General features: G+C 37.1%; 1 pseudogene; it reads right to left on the bottom strand.

Moving 5' to 3' along the window:
* Positions 1 to 3,750: 3,750 nt before the first annotated feature.
* On the bottom strand, positions 3,751 to 19,914 carry LOC119739671 (annotated as a pseudogene).
* Positions 19,915 to 20,364: the final 450 nt, after the last annotated feature.

Genomic DNA, 20,364 nt, shown 5'->3' with positions numbered 1-20,364 from the left:
ATCAAAAATTGACTTCTCTCAAAACAAAACAGAAATTCCTTTGAAGTGTCCATCCATCCAGAAATCTAATTGGAATGTGTTCTAGGGTCCATTAGGCATCTTTCCTGCAAGTTTGAAACAATTTTATTTTTTGGCCAAAATAAAAAAAAAACAAGGGGTAAGCCTTACTTTTTTAGTGAAATTTGGCCAAAAATGGACTTTTCTCCGAACAATACAGAATTTCCTTTGAAGTGTCCATCGGTCCAGAAAACGGATGGGAATGTGTTCTAGGGTCCATAAGGCATCTTTCCTGCAAGTTTGAAACAATTTAATTTTTTGGCCAAAATTGAAAAAAATGCAAGGAGTTAGCCTTACTTTATTAGTGAAATTTGGTCAAAAATTGACTTTTCTCAAAACAATACAGAATTTCCTTTCAAGTGTCCATCCATCCAGAAATCGAATTTGGAATGTGTTCTAGGGTCCATTAGGCATCTTTCCTGCAAGTTTGAAGCAATTTTATTTTTTGGCCAAAATTGAAAAAAAAACAAGGGGTTAGCCTTACATTTTTAGTGAAATTTGGCCAAAAATGGACTTTTCTCCGAACAATACAGAATTTCCTTTGAAGTGTCCATCGGTCCAGAAAACGAATAGGAATGCGTTCAAGGGTCCATTAGGCATCTTTCTTGCATGTTTGAAGCAATTTTATTTTTTGGCCAAAATTAAAAAAAACAACAAGGGGTTAGCCTTACTTTTTTAGTGAAATTTGGCCAAAAATGGACTTTTCTCCGAACAATACAGAATTTCCTTTGAAGTGTCCATCGGTCCAGAAAACGAATGGGAATGTGTTTTAGGGTCCATTAGGCATCTTTCCTGCAAGTTTGAAGCAATTTTATTTTTTGGCCAAAATTGAAAAAAAACAAGGGGTTAGCCTTACATTTTTAGTGAAATTTGGCCAAAAATGGACTTTTCTCCGAACAATACAGAATTTCCTTTGAAGTGTCCATCGGTCCAGAAAACGAATGGGAATGTGTTCTAGGGTCCATAAGGCATCTTTCCTGCAAGTGTGAAACAATTTAATTTTTTGGCCAAAATTGAAAAAAATGCAAGGGGTTAGCCTTACTTGTTTAGTGAAATTTGGTCCAAAATTGACTTTTCTCAAAACAATACAGAAGTTCCTTTGAAGTGTCCATCCATCCAGAAATCGAATTGGAATGTGTTCTAGGGTCCATTAGGCATCTTTCCTGCAAGTTTGAAGCAATTTTATTTTTTGGCCAAATTGAAAAAAAACAAGGGGTTAGCCTTACATATTTAGTGAAATTTAGCCAAAAATGGACTTTTCTCCGAACAATACAGAATTTCCTTTGAAGTGTCCATCGGTCCAGAAAACGAATGGGAATGTGTTCAAGGGTCCATAAGGCATCTTTCCTGCAAGTTTGAAACAATTTAATTTTTTGGCCAAAATTGAAAAAAATGCAAGGGGTTAGCCTTACTTTTTTAGTGAAATTTGGTCAAAAATTGACTTTTCTCAAAACAATACAGAAATTCCTTTGAAGTGTCCATCCATCCAGAAATCTAATTGGAATGTGTTCTAGAGTCCATTAGGCATCTTTCCTGCAAGTTTGAAGCAATTTTATTTTTTGGCCAAAATTGAAAAAAAAACAAGGGGTTAGCCTTACATTTTTAGTGAAATTTGGCCAAAAATGGACTTTTCTCCGAACAATACAGAATTTCCTTTGAAGTGTCCATCGGTCCAGAAAACGAATGGGAATGTGTTCTAGGGTCTATAAGGCATCTTTCCTGCAAGTTTGAAACAATTTAATTTTTTGGCCAAAATTGAAAAAAAATGCAAGGGGTTAGCCTTACATTTTTAGTGAAATTTGGTCAAAAATTGACTTTTCTCAAAACAATACAGAATTTCCTTTCAAGTGTCCATCCATCCAGAAATCGAATTGGAATGTGTTCTAGGGTCCATTAGGCATCTTTCCTGCAAGTTTGAAGCAATTTTATTTTTTGGCCAAAATTGAAAAAAAAAAGAAGGGGTTAGCCTTACATTTTTAGTGAAATTTGGCCAAAAATGGACTTTTCTCCGAACAATACAGAATTTCCTTTGAAGTGTCCATCCATCCAGAAATCTAATTGGAATGTGTTCAAGGGTCCATAAGGCATCTTTCCTGCAAGTTTGAAACAATTTAATTTTTTGGCCACAATTGAAAAAAAAAATGCAAGGGGTTAGCCTTACTTTTTTAGTGAAATTTGGTCAAAAATGGACTTTTCTCAAAACAATACAGAAATTCCTTTGAAGTGTCCATCCATCCAGAAATCTAATTGGAATGTGTTCTAGAGTCCATTAGGCATCTTTCCTGCAAGTTTGAAGCAATTTTATTTTTTGGCCAAAATTGAAAAAAAACCAAGGGGTTAGCCTTACATTTTTAGTGAAATTTGGCCCAAAATTGACTTTTGTCCGAACAATACAGAATTGCCTTTGAAGTGTCCATCGGTCCAGAAAACGAATGGGAATGTGTTCAAGGGTCCATAAGGCATCTTTCCTGCAAGTTTGAAACAATTTAATTTTTTGGCCAAAATTGAAAAAAATGCAAGGGGTAAGCCTTACTTTTTTAGTGAAATTTGGTCAAAAATTGACTTTTCTCAAAACAATACAGAAGTTCCTTTGAAGTGTCCATCCATCCAGAAATCGAATTGGAATGTGTTCTAGGGTCCATTAGGCATCTTTCCTGCAAGTTTGAAGCAATTTTATTTTTTGGCCAAAATTGAAAAAAAACCAAGGGGTTAGCCTTACATTTTTAGTGAAATTTAGCCAAAAATGGACTTTTCTCCGAACAATACAGAATTTCCTTTGAAGTGTCCATCGGTCCAGAAAACGAATGGGAATGTGTTCTAGGGTCCATAAGGCATCTTTCCTGCAAGTTTGAAACAATTTAATTTTTTGGCCAAAATTGAAAAAAATGCAAGGGGTTAGCCTTACTTTTTTAGTGAAATTTGGTCAAAAATTGACTTTTCTCAAAACAATACAGAAGTTCCTTTGAAGTGTCCATCCATCCAGAAATCGAATTGGAATGTGTTCTAGGGTCCATTAGGCATCTTTCCTGCAAGTTTGAAGCAATTTTATTTTTTGGCCAAAATTGAAAAAAAAACAAGGGGTTAGCCTTACATTTTTAGTGAAATTTGGCCAAAAATGGACTTTTCTCCGAACAATACAGAATTTCCTTTGAAGTGTCCATCCATCCAGAAATCGAATTGGAATGTGTTCTAGGGTCCATTAGGCATCTTTCCTGCAAGTTTGAAGCAATTTTATTTTTTGGCCAAAATTGAAAAAAAACCAAGGGGTTAGCCTTACATTTTTATGAAATTTGGTCAAAAATTTACTTTCCTCAAAACAATACAGAAATTCCTTTGAAGTGTCCATCCATCCAGAAATCTAATTGGAATGTGTTCTAGGGTCCATTAGGCATCTGTCCTGCAGGTTTGAAGCAATTCAACTTTTTGGCCAAAAAATGAAAAAAAACCAAGGGGTTAGCCTTACATTTTTATGAAATTTGGTCAAAAATTTACTTTCCTCAAAACAATACAGAAATTCCTTTGAAGTGTCCATCCATCCAGAAATCTAATTGGAATGTGTTCTAGGGTCCATTAGGCATCTGTCCTGCAGGTTTGAAGCAATTCAACTTTTTGGCCAAAAAATGAAAAAAATACAAGGGGTTAGGCTTACATTTTTTGTTAAATTTGGCAAAAAAAATTACTCTTCTCCAAATAACACAGAATTTACTTTGAAAGTAAGAGGAGCATCAAGCAATATTCAAACACCAAATACAACGTATGTTGAAGATTTGGGGCAAAACCAATCAATTTTCAAAGAAAACCATTTGATTTATTTTTACTGATTTTAATTTTAATTTTCGCTAATATTTTATTGAAATGCAAATCCGTCCAGAAATCAACTTGGACTGTGTTCTAGGGTCCCTTAGGCATCTTTCCTGCAAGTTTGAAGCAAGTTCATTTTTTTGGCCAAAATTTAAAAAAAAACACAAGGGGTTAGCCTTACATTTTTTGTTGAATTTGGCAAAAGAAAATGTGTTTTGTAAAACCCATAGATCCTAACCTTGGCTGATTTTCCTCAAGCAACATATTAAAGAATGAAGTATTCCATTACATTCACTTTGGAGCACGTATTCATTAGAAAAATGTAGTTCATGACCTAATAAAAAAAAACGTGACCACCAAAATATGCTGCCAAACATAAAATGTCAGGAAATGGCAAAAAGTGCACTTGCCAAATGTCAACAATGGTTAAAATTTCTGCATTTGATTAATTGTAATAATTTATTCAATACATTCTTTGTTCCAGTATTTTCTACTTTATATTTCTTGTCTACTTATTTTGTAAACGATAAGATTTCTTTCTGGATACCTTATATGAAATATTTGAATTGTTTTTTCTAAATGGTTGGAATTGTACATTTTGTGAGTAAAAAAATAAGTATTGTACAGTTAGAATTATCTGAAAGTCTGCTAGTAATATCAATATTGATGTACATGTATATAGCTACAAGCCGTAGAGTTCACGCAAATTAGTACTACATTCAAATGTACATGAACAAAACTGGGTGGTTTTCTTGTGTGTGCTTACAAAAATAAAGCAGCGAAGAGTAACGGTATAAAATTACAACTAATTTGGTTGTGTGTTCTTTTTGACCTGCTTCAAAAGTTCTTCAGTACGATTTAGAAGATTTGTCATGTTAAGGACTAATATTATTTTGACCAACGTCTTTAAAGTCACCTCATTATTTCCCCGGATTCCATGTCTGTTTTTTCATCTTTTCTTTCCCTTTCCCTTCTTTTTCCTCAATGGTTTTTCTTCCTCGTCTTCCTCTTCATCGTTGGGCTGAGCCTTGGCGCTCTTGATTCGCTGCGTCAGATCCTTGGATAATTTCTTCACATCAGACGAGTCCCCTCCTCCCTCTTCGTAAAAACAACAAAAATGAAAGCAACAAGTCGTAAATTACCCTTACTTTTCTGTGCACACCAGACACTGCATACTATGAGTATTTATAAGTGACCAACGACCCTATGCAATGGGTGAATAGAAACAAAGCTCAGACAAAGAGAAAAATACACAGTCACATTTAACTGTCACACAAATTTGTTTCAAGCAAAGAATAATTTGGAATATTTTTTTCCAATTTATGTTTTTAAATTGCCATCATTCTCCTAGCATTTCAAATGTCAAAAAATTCCCCCAAAATATGTATTCTGACAAATCATTTTTGAGAATTCATTGCCGGAATTTAATATTTGTTCAAAGAAAGTGTATTTTTTCTTCAATCTTCCACTACAGAATTCAAATTCTATTGCCTTATTTATTGGACAGAATTCATCAAATGTGCAACTGACGTTGGCAGATCCATGTATTGACTCTAGAGGGCGCCATTTAAGCCAGTTTAATAGCTCTCCCATACAAAAAGAAAACACTATAGTCCACAGTTTTCAGTTTAGACTTGTGCCAGCCCACTGGACTGACTAACTATCACCCAACCTGTGACAGCTGTGTTCACCAAACCCTTCAAGTCGTCTCTGCTCATCTCACATTGGACTAACATCAACCTATTGGACTGACTAACATCAACCTATTGGACTGACTAACATCAACCGATTGGACTGACTAACATCAACCTATTGGACTGACTAACATCAACCGATTGGACTGACTTACATCAACCTATTGGACTGACTAACATCAACCTATTGGACTGACTAACATCAACCGATTGGACTGACTAACATCAACCTATTGGACTGACTAACATCAACCGATTGGACTGACTAACATCAACCTATTGGACTGACTAACATCAACCGATTGGACTGACTAACATCAACCTATTGGACTGACTAACATCAACCAACCTGTAACAGCTGTGTTCACCAAATCCTTCAAGTCGTCTCTGCTCATCTCACTTGCCGCTGCCAACTGACCCAAGAAATTCTTCTCTTGCTCCTGTAAAGAATAAACAAGATTTCAGGACCTCAGAACATTTCACAATAGACTTGGTTTCATTGGTTTTTTTTCAACAGATATTAACTCTCTGTAGGAACAATGTGAACATTCAACAGGTTAACTTGTTATCATCCTGCCTAGTTTGGCTTATTTTGCCCATTAATTTCCACGATGCGTTATTTATTTAAAGACTAACCTCTAACTCTTCAATCATAGCTCTCTCCAGTTGTTGATTCAGTTCCTCTTTCTGCTCAGCGAGTTCTCTTTTCATCTCCTGCTCCAGTTTGCTCATGGCCTGCTTGTGTCTGGTTTCTATCAGCATCTGACTCATGATGCCCAACGCAGTCCTGATCAAGATTGACAACAAAATAAAATCATAAATCTCTGCAACTTGCTTACAGACCAATATTTGATCCTGTACCCCAAAGTTGCATAAACCGCAGCTAAGTTGACACATCAGAACAATCCTTCCCATCCAGTTCTGGTGACCGAGGTTCGAATCCCATCCATTGTATCGCCTTTTGTCTTCATGTTAGATTCTCCCAGAATTGTAATCGAATCAATCACAAGTCAATGGAAGGTCTATCACAAGTCACATGACAAGTCACATGACAAGTCACATGACAAGTCACAAGTAACAATAGATGAACCATGACAATTGATTGTCTTTGTCATGGTTAATTCAAACAGCTTGGAAGATTTATGATGATTCAGTTACAACTCTAGATTCTTTTAGAAATATAGTTCTGGGGTTATTTTCACTTGTATCTTAACTTTGCTGCCATCAAAACAGCATTGCTACGTTAAAATTCAATGATTGAAATTACTACCAAAAATGTGCATGGCTAAGTGAAACTAACATAATGATTCTCTAACATAAACTTCTGAAAAAAGTGCCTGCGTTTTGGCTATTGTGTCTTAGTAAAATACATGTTCTGTGCAAAGTTCTACTTACTGTGCGATTTGTCTACAGGTGGAGATGTCATGGTAGGTGCAGAGGAATGTTGGGAAAATAGAGTGAAGAACACAGATGATAAGACTAAGATTTGTTTGGTCAAGTGGTGTGAGTTTAACACAATTTTCAAAAACAATTCAGCATGGAATGGTCATGGTTACCAAGATGTATTAATGAGAAGTTTGTATTACACACATGTTATTCAGGCGTCTGTTAAGGAAAAAGTACAAAGGAAAAAATGGATTTAATATGAAATGGTAGCACAAAAAGCAGGATATGAAATACAGACAAACTATCCACAAATAGCTGTGTTTGTAGAGACCAGGTAAAGTGTCCAGGAAATTTAAATGGAAATTGACGAAATTAAGCCAGAAATTAAGATCTGGTTTCATTGTTTGAATACTCACGCAGATTGTTTTCTGGCCATTTCTTTTTTCTCTTCTTCAAGCTGAGAAACAAACGTCCTGTAATTGCCAAAAAAACAAGGAAACTAGCAATTGCTTTTTTGTTACCACAAATAGAGAGTTTACTGAAAGTACAATTAAAAACATTAAGGAAATTGCAATATTTATTTTTTACATTTATTGACAGTGAATTTCTCTAAAAGATCATTTGTAGAATTACTCACTTTTCCTTCAGCAGTTTCTTGGCCTCATATTTGTCCTGCAGCACTCTGGCCTGGTGTGCCCTTGCCTCCTGCATCTTCTCCTCAACCTCCTCAATCTCTCGCATGTGTTTCTTGATGATGCGGTTGGTCTGGTGCTCTGAGACGGTCTGGTTCCCCGCCACCGAGTCCACCAGTTGATCCTTTGAATGAAAAATAAGCCACAGGTCTTTACAAAAACCCACTGATATAATGAACTGCTGACAGAGAAGTTTGCTCGCTCTCTTAAACATTACTATTTACCACCTAATCACCTAAAACATGAAAAAGTATTCAAATATTGACTGCTTTGAGCAGTTGAGAGGTGTAGTATTTCTAGCCTTATTCAACCACAAGTTAATAAGCAGTCAATATTTGTTCCCCTTTTTCAGCCAGTCCTGATCACAAGTGTGGTCAGAGGTTGCAGCAGTAGAGACTAGCAACAAGAAGAATCAAATATACAGTCTTAGGAACTTTGGCACTGAGACCCGCTTGTATGCATTCATGGTAATCCGGATCCAATTCAGTCTCAGACCCAGACTTCCTCTTGAGTCTGAGCACAAAGCATACCTGTAGTTCTTTGATGGCTTTGTCTTGTTTCTTGATGATGCCTTGCCTCCTAGCCTGTCCGACTTGAAGCTTGCCGATCAACGCTCCGAGCTGTTCATCCTGAGCTTTCAAGGCTTCTTTGGTCTCCAACGCAAGCCGTGATCGTAGCTCGGCTTTAGCTTGCTCGATGGCTTTCATCTCGGCTGCAACTTCTTGTGCCTGCAAAACCCAATTGAAACTTGTGATTGTCGTCTTGATTACGGATCACGCATGATAGACGTATGCCAGTTATAGCGCCCTCTAGCGGCAGAAATCATGTATCAAAAATCAATTTTGAACCTAGACTTAATGTGAGACAAGAGACTACTGACATGTTGCTCCTTGAGTTCAGCCACTTGTCTGTCAGATTTGGCCGTCTCCAATTCTTCTTCTTGTTTCTCCTTCAAGAGTTCCATCCGAGCTCGCCGCTGAGCTAGCCTTGCTTCCAGTCTGCAACGGACAGAGGAAAAATATGCACTCCCATGAAACAGCTGGCATGTGGAACAACACAGTAATAACTCAGTTAAGGGACCGTCTCAACAAGTTCCCATTCAGTTTTGAACCCTTAATTCCAATACTTAGAACATGTCCGATAAATCTGGGGTTTTTTAGCCAGCATTATAATTGTTTAACCCAAGTCAGAGTAAGCCAATGTTTCAAAAAATATTGGATTGAAAGTTCCTTTTTTTTCAGTAAATTTGAGTAAACTTAGGAATGTGGCCCTACGTATCTGCATTTGTTCTTGGACTACCCATTCGGTGCAATTGTGTATAACATGTTTTCAGCTATTTGATGGACTTTGATTTGAGCCATTTTTCTTCAGCTATCAGCTTACAGTTTTTGCTGCTTCATCTTGGACATCTGCAGCTGATTGTTGACTGCTAACGTGTTCTGTTCATGCTGCAGTAGAATTTGTCTCCGAGCCCTGAAAAAAAGAAAAAACACTCGATTTAAGTGGTTAAGTAATCAAACCAAATTAATTTTACCAAATATCCAACATCATTTTGATCAATGAAATAAATAAACGAAGACATCAACAACAATTCCATAGTTGGCCATATGGCCTATGCACCTTTCGTTTGTGTACAATTGTCACAGTGCTTGATTGAGTTTGACTGAGTTACCATGGTCACCTTTAGCCTATGGACTATCCCCTTGGACAGCAAGGGACTATGATATACGGGCAGGTGCGGCAATTAATTATACAAAACAAGACTGCATCTTGACCTCCAGGATCTGATCATTCAGCAGGCGCCTTCTATTAGGTCAGAGTAACCAGTTGTTGTATTACACAAACATGGCAGCCAAATTGACCAATTAATAGTCCACATTTCTGATCGAAATGACGTCACAATTTCTTATAACATCCTTATGACCCATCCTTATAACATCGCATCATCGTTGGAATCCCTCATTCTCCTGACGACGGGCAGAGCATACTGTTTGAAACGTTGAGTCCCTCCGTTTTTTTTCAGAACCACACATACTCACAAAAGAGATTTATTTACATGGTGCTACCGCAAACTTATCTTGTCTTACAATTTCTAAAGTTGACTCTGATAGGCTGGTGCAAGGAGTTGCATAACATTTGCATGCTGAGATCTATCAGACATTGGATACAGAGAGGGCTCCGTTGAATAACGGATGATACTCGGACTAGGTCATCTTACCAAAAATGTAGCTGGTCAATACGCACTAGCTGTTGAGTCAATGGTCCATTAAGAGTTTTTATTATTACAAGCATTTAGGCTTACTCTTCGTCCAGTCCACTCTGCGTGTCCAGTAGTCGGCTGACTGTCATGGTTTGCTGCTCGGCTAGCTGTCGTTGCTCGGCCTCCTGTCGTTGCTGTTCCTCTTCCCACAATGCCTTGCGCTTGGCAAGTCGCTCCTGAATCTCTGCCTGATGCTGCTGCTTCAGTTCCTCTTGCTTTTCTGGTTTCGAATAAAAAAAATTAGAATGTTAATTATAACACCTAATTTTTTACAGCCTCACACTTTGATCATTCCGGATGCTTTCCAATAATTCCCCATGAAAATGTTCAAGTTTGGTTTGTGAGTTTTAGTTCAGGTTTTGGTTCGTAAATCTTATAGTTTTATGAATATTTAAGTTTATTTTTGTTTAACTTGGACAATTTTGTGAATTTCCCTCACTATTTTGGTATAAGATTTCTTTTTTCTAACAACATACAACTGCTAAGCTGGGAATACAAAAACAATATGATGAAAAAAGCCGAAGCACATCAACACTGTCAGAGGCGGGGGTTCAGAGCATCACCGATACAACTTTATAACAAATGCTATTACGTGTCATCCAAAAAATTGAAAGTACCACCACATAATATAGTAGTGACATGTTTAAAATGATACCTTCAGCAGCTTTGACGTTAGCCGTGTGTCGCTTCATGATCTTGCCAGCCTCTTTCTCAGACAACCTTGCTCTCTCAGCCAGAATCTCAAAGAGTGATTCCTCTTGGTTGGCAATTGACTCCTCCCGGTTTTGCTCCAGTTGCTATGACAACAGAAGAAACAAAATGTATACATCAAGTGCTTGCAAGTCAAAATCATTCCAAATAGACCAAATCAACATCCGTGTGAGCAATGAATTATGGGAGAGAATTTGGGATAAACAAACCCATGTGATGTTATAAGCTTGCTGCCGTCTATTGGACTAGGACCATGTGATGTGTTTTGTTTTTCAAAATAAATGTGTTCATAAGTGTTGGCACATGCGTGAGGAAATTGTCGATTTGGCTTATTAGTAACATACATTACTGAGAAAAACTGTGTCATAAAATTTGATTACCGCAAGCAAAGAATAATCACTTATTATAAGGGCAACAAAATTTTGCCAACTGTCAAGCAACTGTACACATCCGGGAGTAACAAAGTTTTATTTTAGCTTAATTATAGCAACGTTAGTACTTAATCTTGATAATGGCATTACATTAATTGAATATCTTTTGCCATTTTCAAAACCTAGAAATTATTCCAGCTCTGCCTTCATCCCTGACATCCAAATTACTATGAACTCTTTAATGCCCAAATGACATGGAAATACTCTCAACTTTGTTTCTAAAGCAACACATGGACATTGAGCCAGAGTCTGAAGATAAAGCCGAGATTTGGGAAACTTGCTTTCATCTGTTGGTTGGTCATTACCTGTCTGAGTGTGAGCATGTCCTCTGCCTCCCGGTGGTCCAGTTCATCCATCAGGCCGTTACGTTTGTCGCGATGCTGCTCAAGCAGGTTATGATGAGCCTGGAGAACAGAGAAATACAGAAAAAAAGAATGAAAGATGAGAATTGAAACGATGATAAAGATGGTGATGATGACGATGATAATGCTATTATTGACATTGCAAACGCCAACAGCATTATCTAATGTCGTAATGTCCGTGAAATTAACCAATAAACCATGATATATAATTAATGATGATGAATGTGTAAGATTTGATTTTTAGGATTACTCACTGAGATTCTCAAGTAAAAAAAAAAGTCTGATTTGTAATGTCCTTGACGCCAGAATTGCAAGCATCCTTGCTAAACATTCACAAATGCTTGAAGTATGGATTGACATAAATATTTTAAAAAGTCTTAAGGCTGGTTCATACTTGATACAAATACGAACTTGAAAGTTTTTTTTATTATGTGTTATATTTCAAGTCAAACAATTTTGATGTGAATGTTTCACGACGTAAACATTGCTTCACATTTGTGTTTGTATGAAGTATGTACTTGCTTAACTTAAAACCTCCCAATATACTGCTAATGATAGCTCTCAAAACACTAATTTCATTTTTGTTCTAAACTGACTTACCTGTACAAAGTCTGAGATATTGACAGCCTTGGAGGCAGCCGTCGTTAATTCTTCCATCTCGTCTTCTTGTTGCTTCTCCAACTTTCATAGTTTCTTCTCACGGAATTTGCGCAATTTTTCACTCAGCTGAAGACTCTGGCTCATCACCTCTGCAAAAGTTGCCACAAAAAAACCCCCAAATGACTAAACAACAAAGGTACCAAAAACCTCTGACGAAAACAGGAGACTGATCAAGTCATAAAACATTTTCGTATCAAAGTAGAAAAATCACCAATTAAGAAAACTTATTTGATCATATTCTATTATAAACCAACCAACCAACCATGTTGCTCTTCTCGTATTCTTTAACAAATATCTTTTGTTACAAATTTTTCATTTGTATGTATTTTTTTTTTATTTTTGGCACCTGAAATCCTTTGAAAAAGGCTTTCATTTGCACTTCTAATGCACCAGAAGATCCTCCCCAGTTTTTGTCTGGCCACAAATAATTTGATTTGTAAAGTAATTATTCAATAACCAATGGCAGATGTTTTTCATTAGATTTGTCATTAAAAAGTTAATAATTTTCATATTGCTAGTTTCGGGTAAAACTAGAAATAGCATGGTAGAGAAACCTGAAATTAGAATAGCTCAGAATGCAGAGAAGATTTGAGAAGTGTCAAATATATCTTCACCAGCTGCAGTTTTTAAGGCTGACAAACTGCAAAAGACAATAGAGCACGACGGCCAACCTTAAACATACTCCAAATATCCTCCATCGGATTGCCCAAGAAAAGGTTGTAAAATAACAAAATTTCTCTTATTTTATAACTACCACTAGAAGAGAACACAACTGCAAACGGAAAAAGGGATATCATACCGGCTTGATGATTCTCCTGAATCTGGGCCAAATCAGCTTCAAACTGTTTCATTATGCTGTCAAATAAAAAATGGAAAAAAAACCAAACAAAAAATAAATATTTAAAAAAAAATAAAAAACAAAAAAAAAAGTGAAAAACTGTGTGTTATGATTTTGTTTTGTTTTGAATCTATATTTCCGAATTCAAAATATATAAATTTTTATCTTTTCAATTAGGAAAAAAAAATGGAACCAAGTCTGATAATTGAGAGAACAATCAAACTGAATACTTGGTTTTGTCCTGGAAGGCAAATCCCAGAATTAAAATTTACATTTCCCCGCCACAAAAATCCATCATTCAAAATAAGAAAACCAATTTTGAATATTGTTTGATGAGAACCAAAGCCTGCTTCATTTTACTGGGTAGTTTATCATTGCCATGGTTACCTCTTACTCTGCTCCTCCAGTAGCTGTTTATCGTCCACCAAATCTTCCATGATGTCGTGTACGTCTGCCAGCCGAGTCTGGTTCCCTGACTCTTCCTTGCCCTTAATCTCCGAGTATTGCTGGGCCAGAGCGCGGCGCCGCTCCACACGTTCTTGCAAGATCTACATAAAAACATAATTGTTGACTTTCAATTTTCAGCCTATTTTTCTTGTAACGCAGTCATTCAAAAGCGACACAATACATGGTGAATGGGGCTAGTACGTTACTTTCTTAATTGTAAGCATGCAACTGAGTAGTAACAAAAAAAAAAAATTCCAAACTTTACAAGACTTTAAACGGTGTTTTTTAATTTAATGGCAAAATTGTGAAGTGGAAAATGAGGAAATCAGCTGATCCGAGGAAAGGTTGGTCAGATGATTTAAAATCAAATTTTTCACTGGAGTGAAATAAAAGAGTAGTTTTTGTTTCCACTTTCAGACAAACAATGTAAGAAACTTATTTTCATAAATTTTGGAATGAAAACAGGAACCATAAATGGTTAAAACAACAAATGCTCAGAGTCTTTGCTCCAGTTTGTTAAGTTTTCATGCTCAGTAGAATAGATTGTGGAAAGTTCTAAAGTACTACAAGTAATTATAACAATCACAGAAACACTGCCAAAATAACTGGCCCTCTTCATTGGGTTTTGTGTCACACCGAAGTACTCGTATCGCCCCAAAGCGCCCTGCCAATTATTGATACTGCCCCATAACACCGCAGCACTCTATGGTTTCATGGATTACTCAAGGGCTAAATACAATGTTATACAGTGTAATACAAGTGCAAATGGGTTAACACCAAAAAAAAAAGGAATATTGAAACAACTGTAACTTTAAAGCGTGCCTACTTACAGCGTTTTGTCTGGCTGCTTCTTCCCCTAACATTCTCTCCACCTCCGCCATGTTCTCGGTCAGTTTCTCAACCAATGCATCAATCTGAGCCAAACAGAGAAGATCAAATTTAAATTTTTTTCACTGTAGGTTCTGATTGTGCAACGGCAAAGTACATACGACGTCATCCGGTTACCCATGATCGTCCACTATTGCAGAAGGCAAGCGTTGGTTTAGCGAGCACGTCATGCTTTGTGAACTAGACAGTAGGGCTTTTTATCATTTAAAATAACTTCAAATTCGTTATCAAATGGCATAATGATTACTTCCTGTGCCGTGTACGGTTGTCATAATCATGCCGACCCAGCACTGGGTGTTGGCTCCGTGTTTTTCTCATAGTTTATGCCATCCATCACAGCTTTGAAGGATTGCCTGCCACCTACTGCATGCTGCGCTATACAATCTTTGCCTACTACAATGGCGACTGTGACTTTCAGTACCTGGATGTTAGCCAGGTCAAGTGGGTCAGTAAGAACTCTCTATACACTACCAATACTTAAACAAAGATATCTCCCTCTGAACTACTGAGGGAAAACATTTTGCAGTTTGGGGCAAATGCTAATGCACTCAATGCTAGAAACAAAAGATATGTTTTCATCATAATAAAAATGTTTGATGACATTCGACCCTATATGAACAAGAAGCAATTCGCACAAGTTAGGTTACATAATCAATGACTATTTCACTGATAACCCTTGATCAAACTTGAAGGTAAAGACGCTAGTTATACCTCTTCATCGCTAAGGTCAGTCTCTTTGGCCAAATCGTCTTGGATCTTCAGTTGAGCATCTTGAAGAATACGTCCCTGCACCAAGACAGAAGGAAACAGAGCAGCATTTAAAGAGATTTACAACATATCATGAAGGTACTTTACAACATTAAAAACAAATCCTGAAACTTTTTACCTGCTTTAAGAGCTTGGAAGGCCACAGCAAAGGCATATGGCAGAAGGGTCAACCTCTAATACATTTTCTGATTTTTCCCCCAAAATGTCATTGAATAATTTAATAATCAGGTATTTGGCTCTTAAATCAGTTTTGTATTTGGACAAATGTTAACGCCATATTTAAAGGATGTATATAACAGATATCTCCGTCAGTCCAATGCAGAGAAGTGAACAGGAATTTGACGACTTGAAAGAGTGCTTTCTGTGCTCTTCAAAAGTGTGGAGCTGCATCTATGGCACACACGATGTGCAAAGTTTGCATTATTTGGCACCCACCTATACTTTAACATCAAGGAGAACATAGCTCACCACTTTATAACGTTACTCTCAACCCCAAACCCCTATCCTATCCCATAATTCCTCTCACCATTTTGCGAGTGCTTTCTGGTCTCGTCTTCTCCAGTGCTTCCTCTAGTGCCAGTGGGTCTTGGGACACGTCTGGTTTCTGTCTCACCTCGTCTTCTGCCACAGTCCGTTCTGACATTACAGTTTGCACAGCAGACTCCACGCTCTGAAGTAAACCAAAGCATTGGAAAGACTGAGTTGTATTAAGTCAATCAAACATCAATCCCAACTAAATCCCAAGTCAATCCCAAGTCAATCCCAAGTCCATCCCAAGTCAATCCCAAGTCAATCACAAGTCAATCACAAGTCAATCCCAAGTCAATCACAAGTCAATCACAAGTCAATCCCAAGTCAATCCCAAGTCAATCACAAGTCAATCACAAGTCAATCACAAGTCAATCACAAGTCCATCACAAGTCCATCAAAAGTCAATCCCAAGTCAATCCCAAGTCAATCAGAAGTCAATTACAAGTCAATCCCAAGTCAATCACAAGTCAATCACAAGTCAATCCCAAGTCAATCACAAGTCAATCACAAGTCAATCCCAAGTCAATCACAAGTCAATCCCAAGTCAATCCCAAGTCAATCCCAAGTCAATCACAAGTCAATCACAAGTCAATCCCAAGTCAATCCCAAGTCATCACAAGTCAATCACAAGTCAATCCCAAGTCAATCACAAGTCAATCCCAAGTCAATCCAAAGTCAATCACAAGTCAATCACAAGTCAATCACAAGTCAATCACAAGTCAATCCCAAGTCATCACAAGTCAATCACAAGTCAATCACAAGTCAATCCCAAGTCAATCCCAAGTCATCACAAGTCAATCACAAGTCAATCCCAAGTCAATCACAAGTCAATCCCAAGTCAATCCCAAGTCAATCACAAGTCAATCCCAAGTCAATCTCAAGTCAATCACAAGTCAATCACGAGTCAATTACAAATCAATCCCAAGTCAATCACAAGCTAATCACAAGCCAATCACAAGTCAAATCTTAAGCCAGGTCAGAAGTAATAGGAAATGAACAATGACAAAGGGATACTTTGTCAGTTTCACATTCGACTAGTGACAAATGAATTGACTTGTCAGTTTACTATGTTCCCCTGTCCAAATGCGAACAAAAAGTGTTGGTTCATTTGCATCAGTAAACAGTCACACGTGTAAGGCAGAATTTACCGCACCTCTGTGTATTTCTCCAGAAACTGCTCAGCATATTGCTCATCGAGTCTCTCCTTAGCGACAAACTTGCTAAGAATAATCCTCAGAAGTTGCAGGAACACCTTTATAAAGAAAAACCACCCAAAAAACAAAAAACAAAAAAAAGTCATGAAACATACTCTACGACAGCAATGGCTAAATTACAACACAAAGTAAGCATAGACAATTTCAGGTTACAAAACACAAGGTAAAATAGAAAACCAATAATGCACTTTTCAGTACTTTTTTTCTCAAACAAGAGTCACAATATTTCCAAAATTATCAACAGATAAAAATACCCTACAAGCAAACACAAACAATTTTGCTCAGTATATTCCGTCTTGTATAAAACCAATGTGATATTTGAATGAAGCGCACTGCATATTTGGAATTTTATTTATCGGAACGTTGTACCTAAACCAAACATTTTAAGACCGTTCTCATTTAAGAGAAAGTAAATTTTCTGTGCAAAAGTAAAACAATACTGGAGTGAAACTTGCTCAGCTTTTAAATCCATCTGGATTCTAAACCAGATTTTGTTTTCAATTTTTGGATGAAATGACTTAAATACAAAATGACTAAAGTCGTTAGAGTTAATTTCTATAAGTATAGTTTGCGTGGTCGTAAAGGCTCGATCATTTGTTCTCACCGATGTTTTCTCTTGCTGAAGTTGTTCCTCAAGTTTCTGTGTCTCTCTGTAGTCTTGTAAGCTCAGCTCTGTCTGTGTCTTCATCCTGCAATTGTTGTTCATATTAAATGAATTAGTTCAAAACATTCAGCATTATTATTTGGTTATTTAGAACTCATTCAGTCAATATATCATTAAAAAATTGGTACTCTTAATACCATGGGCTGAGTTCGAATTTGCATTGAGCTAATTAATCTTGTCATAGAGTTGCATATGCTCCAATTGTTACAGTGTCAGACTCATTACAGTAAAGTATCCTGCCCAGGAACACAAGCACAATGATTCTTATCATGGTTACACTGATCTCAAACTGCTGGATGGCTGGATGATCGAGGGTATTGCGAGCAACTTTGGGAAAATGTAGTACACAATGTTTAATCTTGTCTTTGTTACTGGTAATGGTATATTTTGAAAAGTCCTGAGCGTCATATGTCAAGGTTATTAAAATCACTTTTACGGCATTTAAAAATATTGCCTTACAGATTGTAGGAATAAAAATGTCATGCCCCAAAGCACTGTAGTCAACAGTTTGTTCAATATGAGCAACATGTTGTTATAATTATCATATGATCTACATGTACTTTGGAAATACATGTCAATATCAATGAATCAAAAGTATATAATCCTATATGTTTCCTCAATGTTCCCCTACATACATTGAGGTCTTAGTAAGCGCTGTAATCAAGCAGCAGTAGACATCTTCTTCCTCCGTTCTCTCAACATCATAGCTGTCGATCGTCGCTTGGCTGCGTAAGTCTTTGGCACTCACGCTGCTTGACCTCCGGTTGTTCCCATTGGACGATGGCGATTCATCTTCATTGTATACCTCCGTCAGAGGAACCTTAAAAACAGAAAGAAGTAGACAGTATCAGTGGGCTCCATGGAGTAAAATGTTAGTAGCGGGATAAAGCAGGCGAAAGCTGTGATGACAGGTGCCGAAGGGTACACTGACCACAGCGAGTGCTCGATTGGAACGTTTGCACATGCATTTTTTTTTAAAACTGTTTAAATTGAGTTATCATAATGATCAGCTAAAACGTGAAAATATAGCAAGAAGGTGAAACAAATTGAGCAGGGGCCAAGTATCTGAAATGTTTAATAATTGAATTTGTGTTTTAAAACCCCACATACCTCCTCAGTATATGAAATTCGCTTTTCATACATTCCACTGTTGGTCCAATCTTTCTGCTCGGACTGTTGGATCTAAAATCAAACGTGAACGGAATTATTCAGTACAATATTTTTAAACATTTTCCTTAGTCAGTTTTACATCTGAAATAATTTTTTTTATAATGAAATCTGTTTCAAATGGTAAAATAATATTTAGAACATCAATTGTTTCCTCTTTTTTTATTGATCTAGGAGGATTTGTGTCATCTACCCCACATTGGCAGATCATAAGTGCAAGAACGTTTACAGCAACGTTACCACAATTAACTTATCGCGGTAGAATTGCGTCAACGCATCTTGTGAAATATTGTCCAATTATACAAATGGACGCAGAACGCGCAACATCTGAGACAATAAAAAAAAATGAGCTTACAAAATTCCCCATAGAGTTGTCTAAGAGGCGTGGCTAAGCAAGTGGCAATAGGTCAATTGGGGACGGCCTGATTATTCTAAAGAGTATATAGTTATGGGATGAGGCAAATGGTACACTCAAAATGAGGGTTTTGGGTTTTTTAAATACATTTTTAAAATGTGTTTTGCTTTTTGTGTGTGTGCCTTACTCTGTCCTTGGCTAGCTCTTGGAAGAAGCATCGTGCCACCAGAACCGCAATCACGATTCCAACCAGAAGGCCAAATATGATAACCAACGTTATCTCCAAGGGATCCACAGTCCAGAAACTGTTTGGGAACACAACTTCAACGTCCACACAAGACATCCTCCAAATTCTGGGGGTTACAAAATATATATATTTTTTTCCGTTCAGCTTAGCTTTATTCTCCACAGCATTCACAAATTGATAATGTACATACAGAAATAAATATGTTGCAATAACGAAAATGGAGAGGAAAAAAACAAAAACAACAACAACAAAAGTCACAATGATACGGTGTATTAAATGTGAGAGTATCTGTATCTGTAGGTGTGCGTAGCAAACTTGGCATAAATGCAAATGTTAAAGTAGGCCTACAGCTTGTAAGTAATTAAAGGCCAGTCTATGGGCTAAACTTCATATGCATTGGCCGGCAAAAGGTGCGTATCCTTGAGTCACCATAATCAGCGCAGGTAACGCTTGCAACGCGCCCGCATTGTCCAACGCAAATTGAATGCAAGTGGCTCGATCGAAGTAGGACCACGTCGTTTCTGACGATGCAAAAAGTTGCTAAAAAATCAGAATTTTTTGGCATGCAGAGTCACTGTGCATACGAGTTCACTTACCCAAGCAACACAAATTTACGACTTCTTGATTTCTCCTTATTAGTGAAAGTTTCCTCTTATTTCGGTTGCACAGAAAGCGCCCTCTACTGTCCGTGCACGGAGTCCATTAGAGAATGCATTCGTATGCACACGGGCCGGCGCCGGTGCAGCATTAGTAGGCCTAGCTACGCACATTACTCAAGAAGCTCCACCTTAAATGATAAGTCTGACTATGATCGGCATATTCCCCAGTACACAATAAATCTATCTGCACTAAAAATTTCTTAAATCACGAATTTAAAAATAACAAAAACTCACAAATTGTTCCGAAAGGACTTTCTTCTCCGCTCGAGAATGTGTACAAAATCTAAGCAACCACGGTATGACGTCACATCATCAATTATTTCTCACACGGTTTCTCTGCCCCAAAGAACAGTGTATTTCCACCGCAAAACAATCCTTGTGACTCAAGAACTTGCATTGTTTTTAAAGAAAGTACTCAATTAATCGATTTTTCAAATTCAAAACATTTATGTTTTAGTTCATTTAGATTTTGAACATTTTTGGGGTGATAAATTCTTCTTTTGTGGGGAAAAGAAACGTCTAAATGTTTACA

Source organism: Patiria miniata, unplaced genomic scaffold (assembly GCF_015706575.1).
Source record: "Patiria miniata isolate m_02_andy unplaced genomic scaffold, ASM1570657v1 HiC_scaffold_4, whole genome shotgun sequence".
Lineage (NCBI taxonomy): Eukaryota > Metazoa > Echinodermata > Asteroidea > Valvatida > Asterinidae > Patiria > Patiria miniata.
The sequence above is the reverse complement of the archived record's forward strand: the minus strand, read 5'-3'. Positions and strand labels throughout refer to the sequence as shown.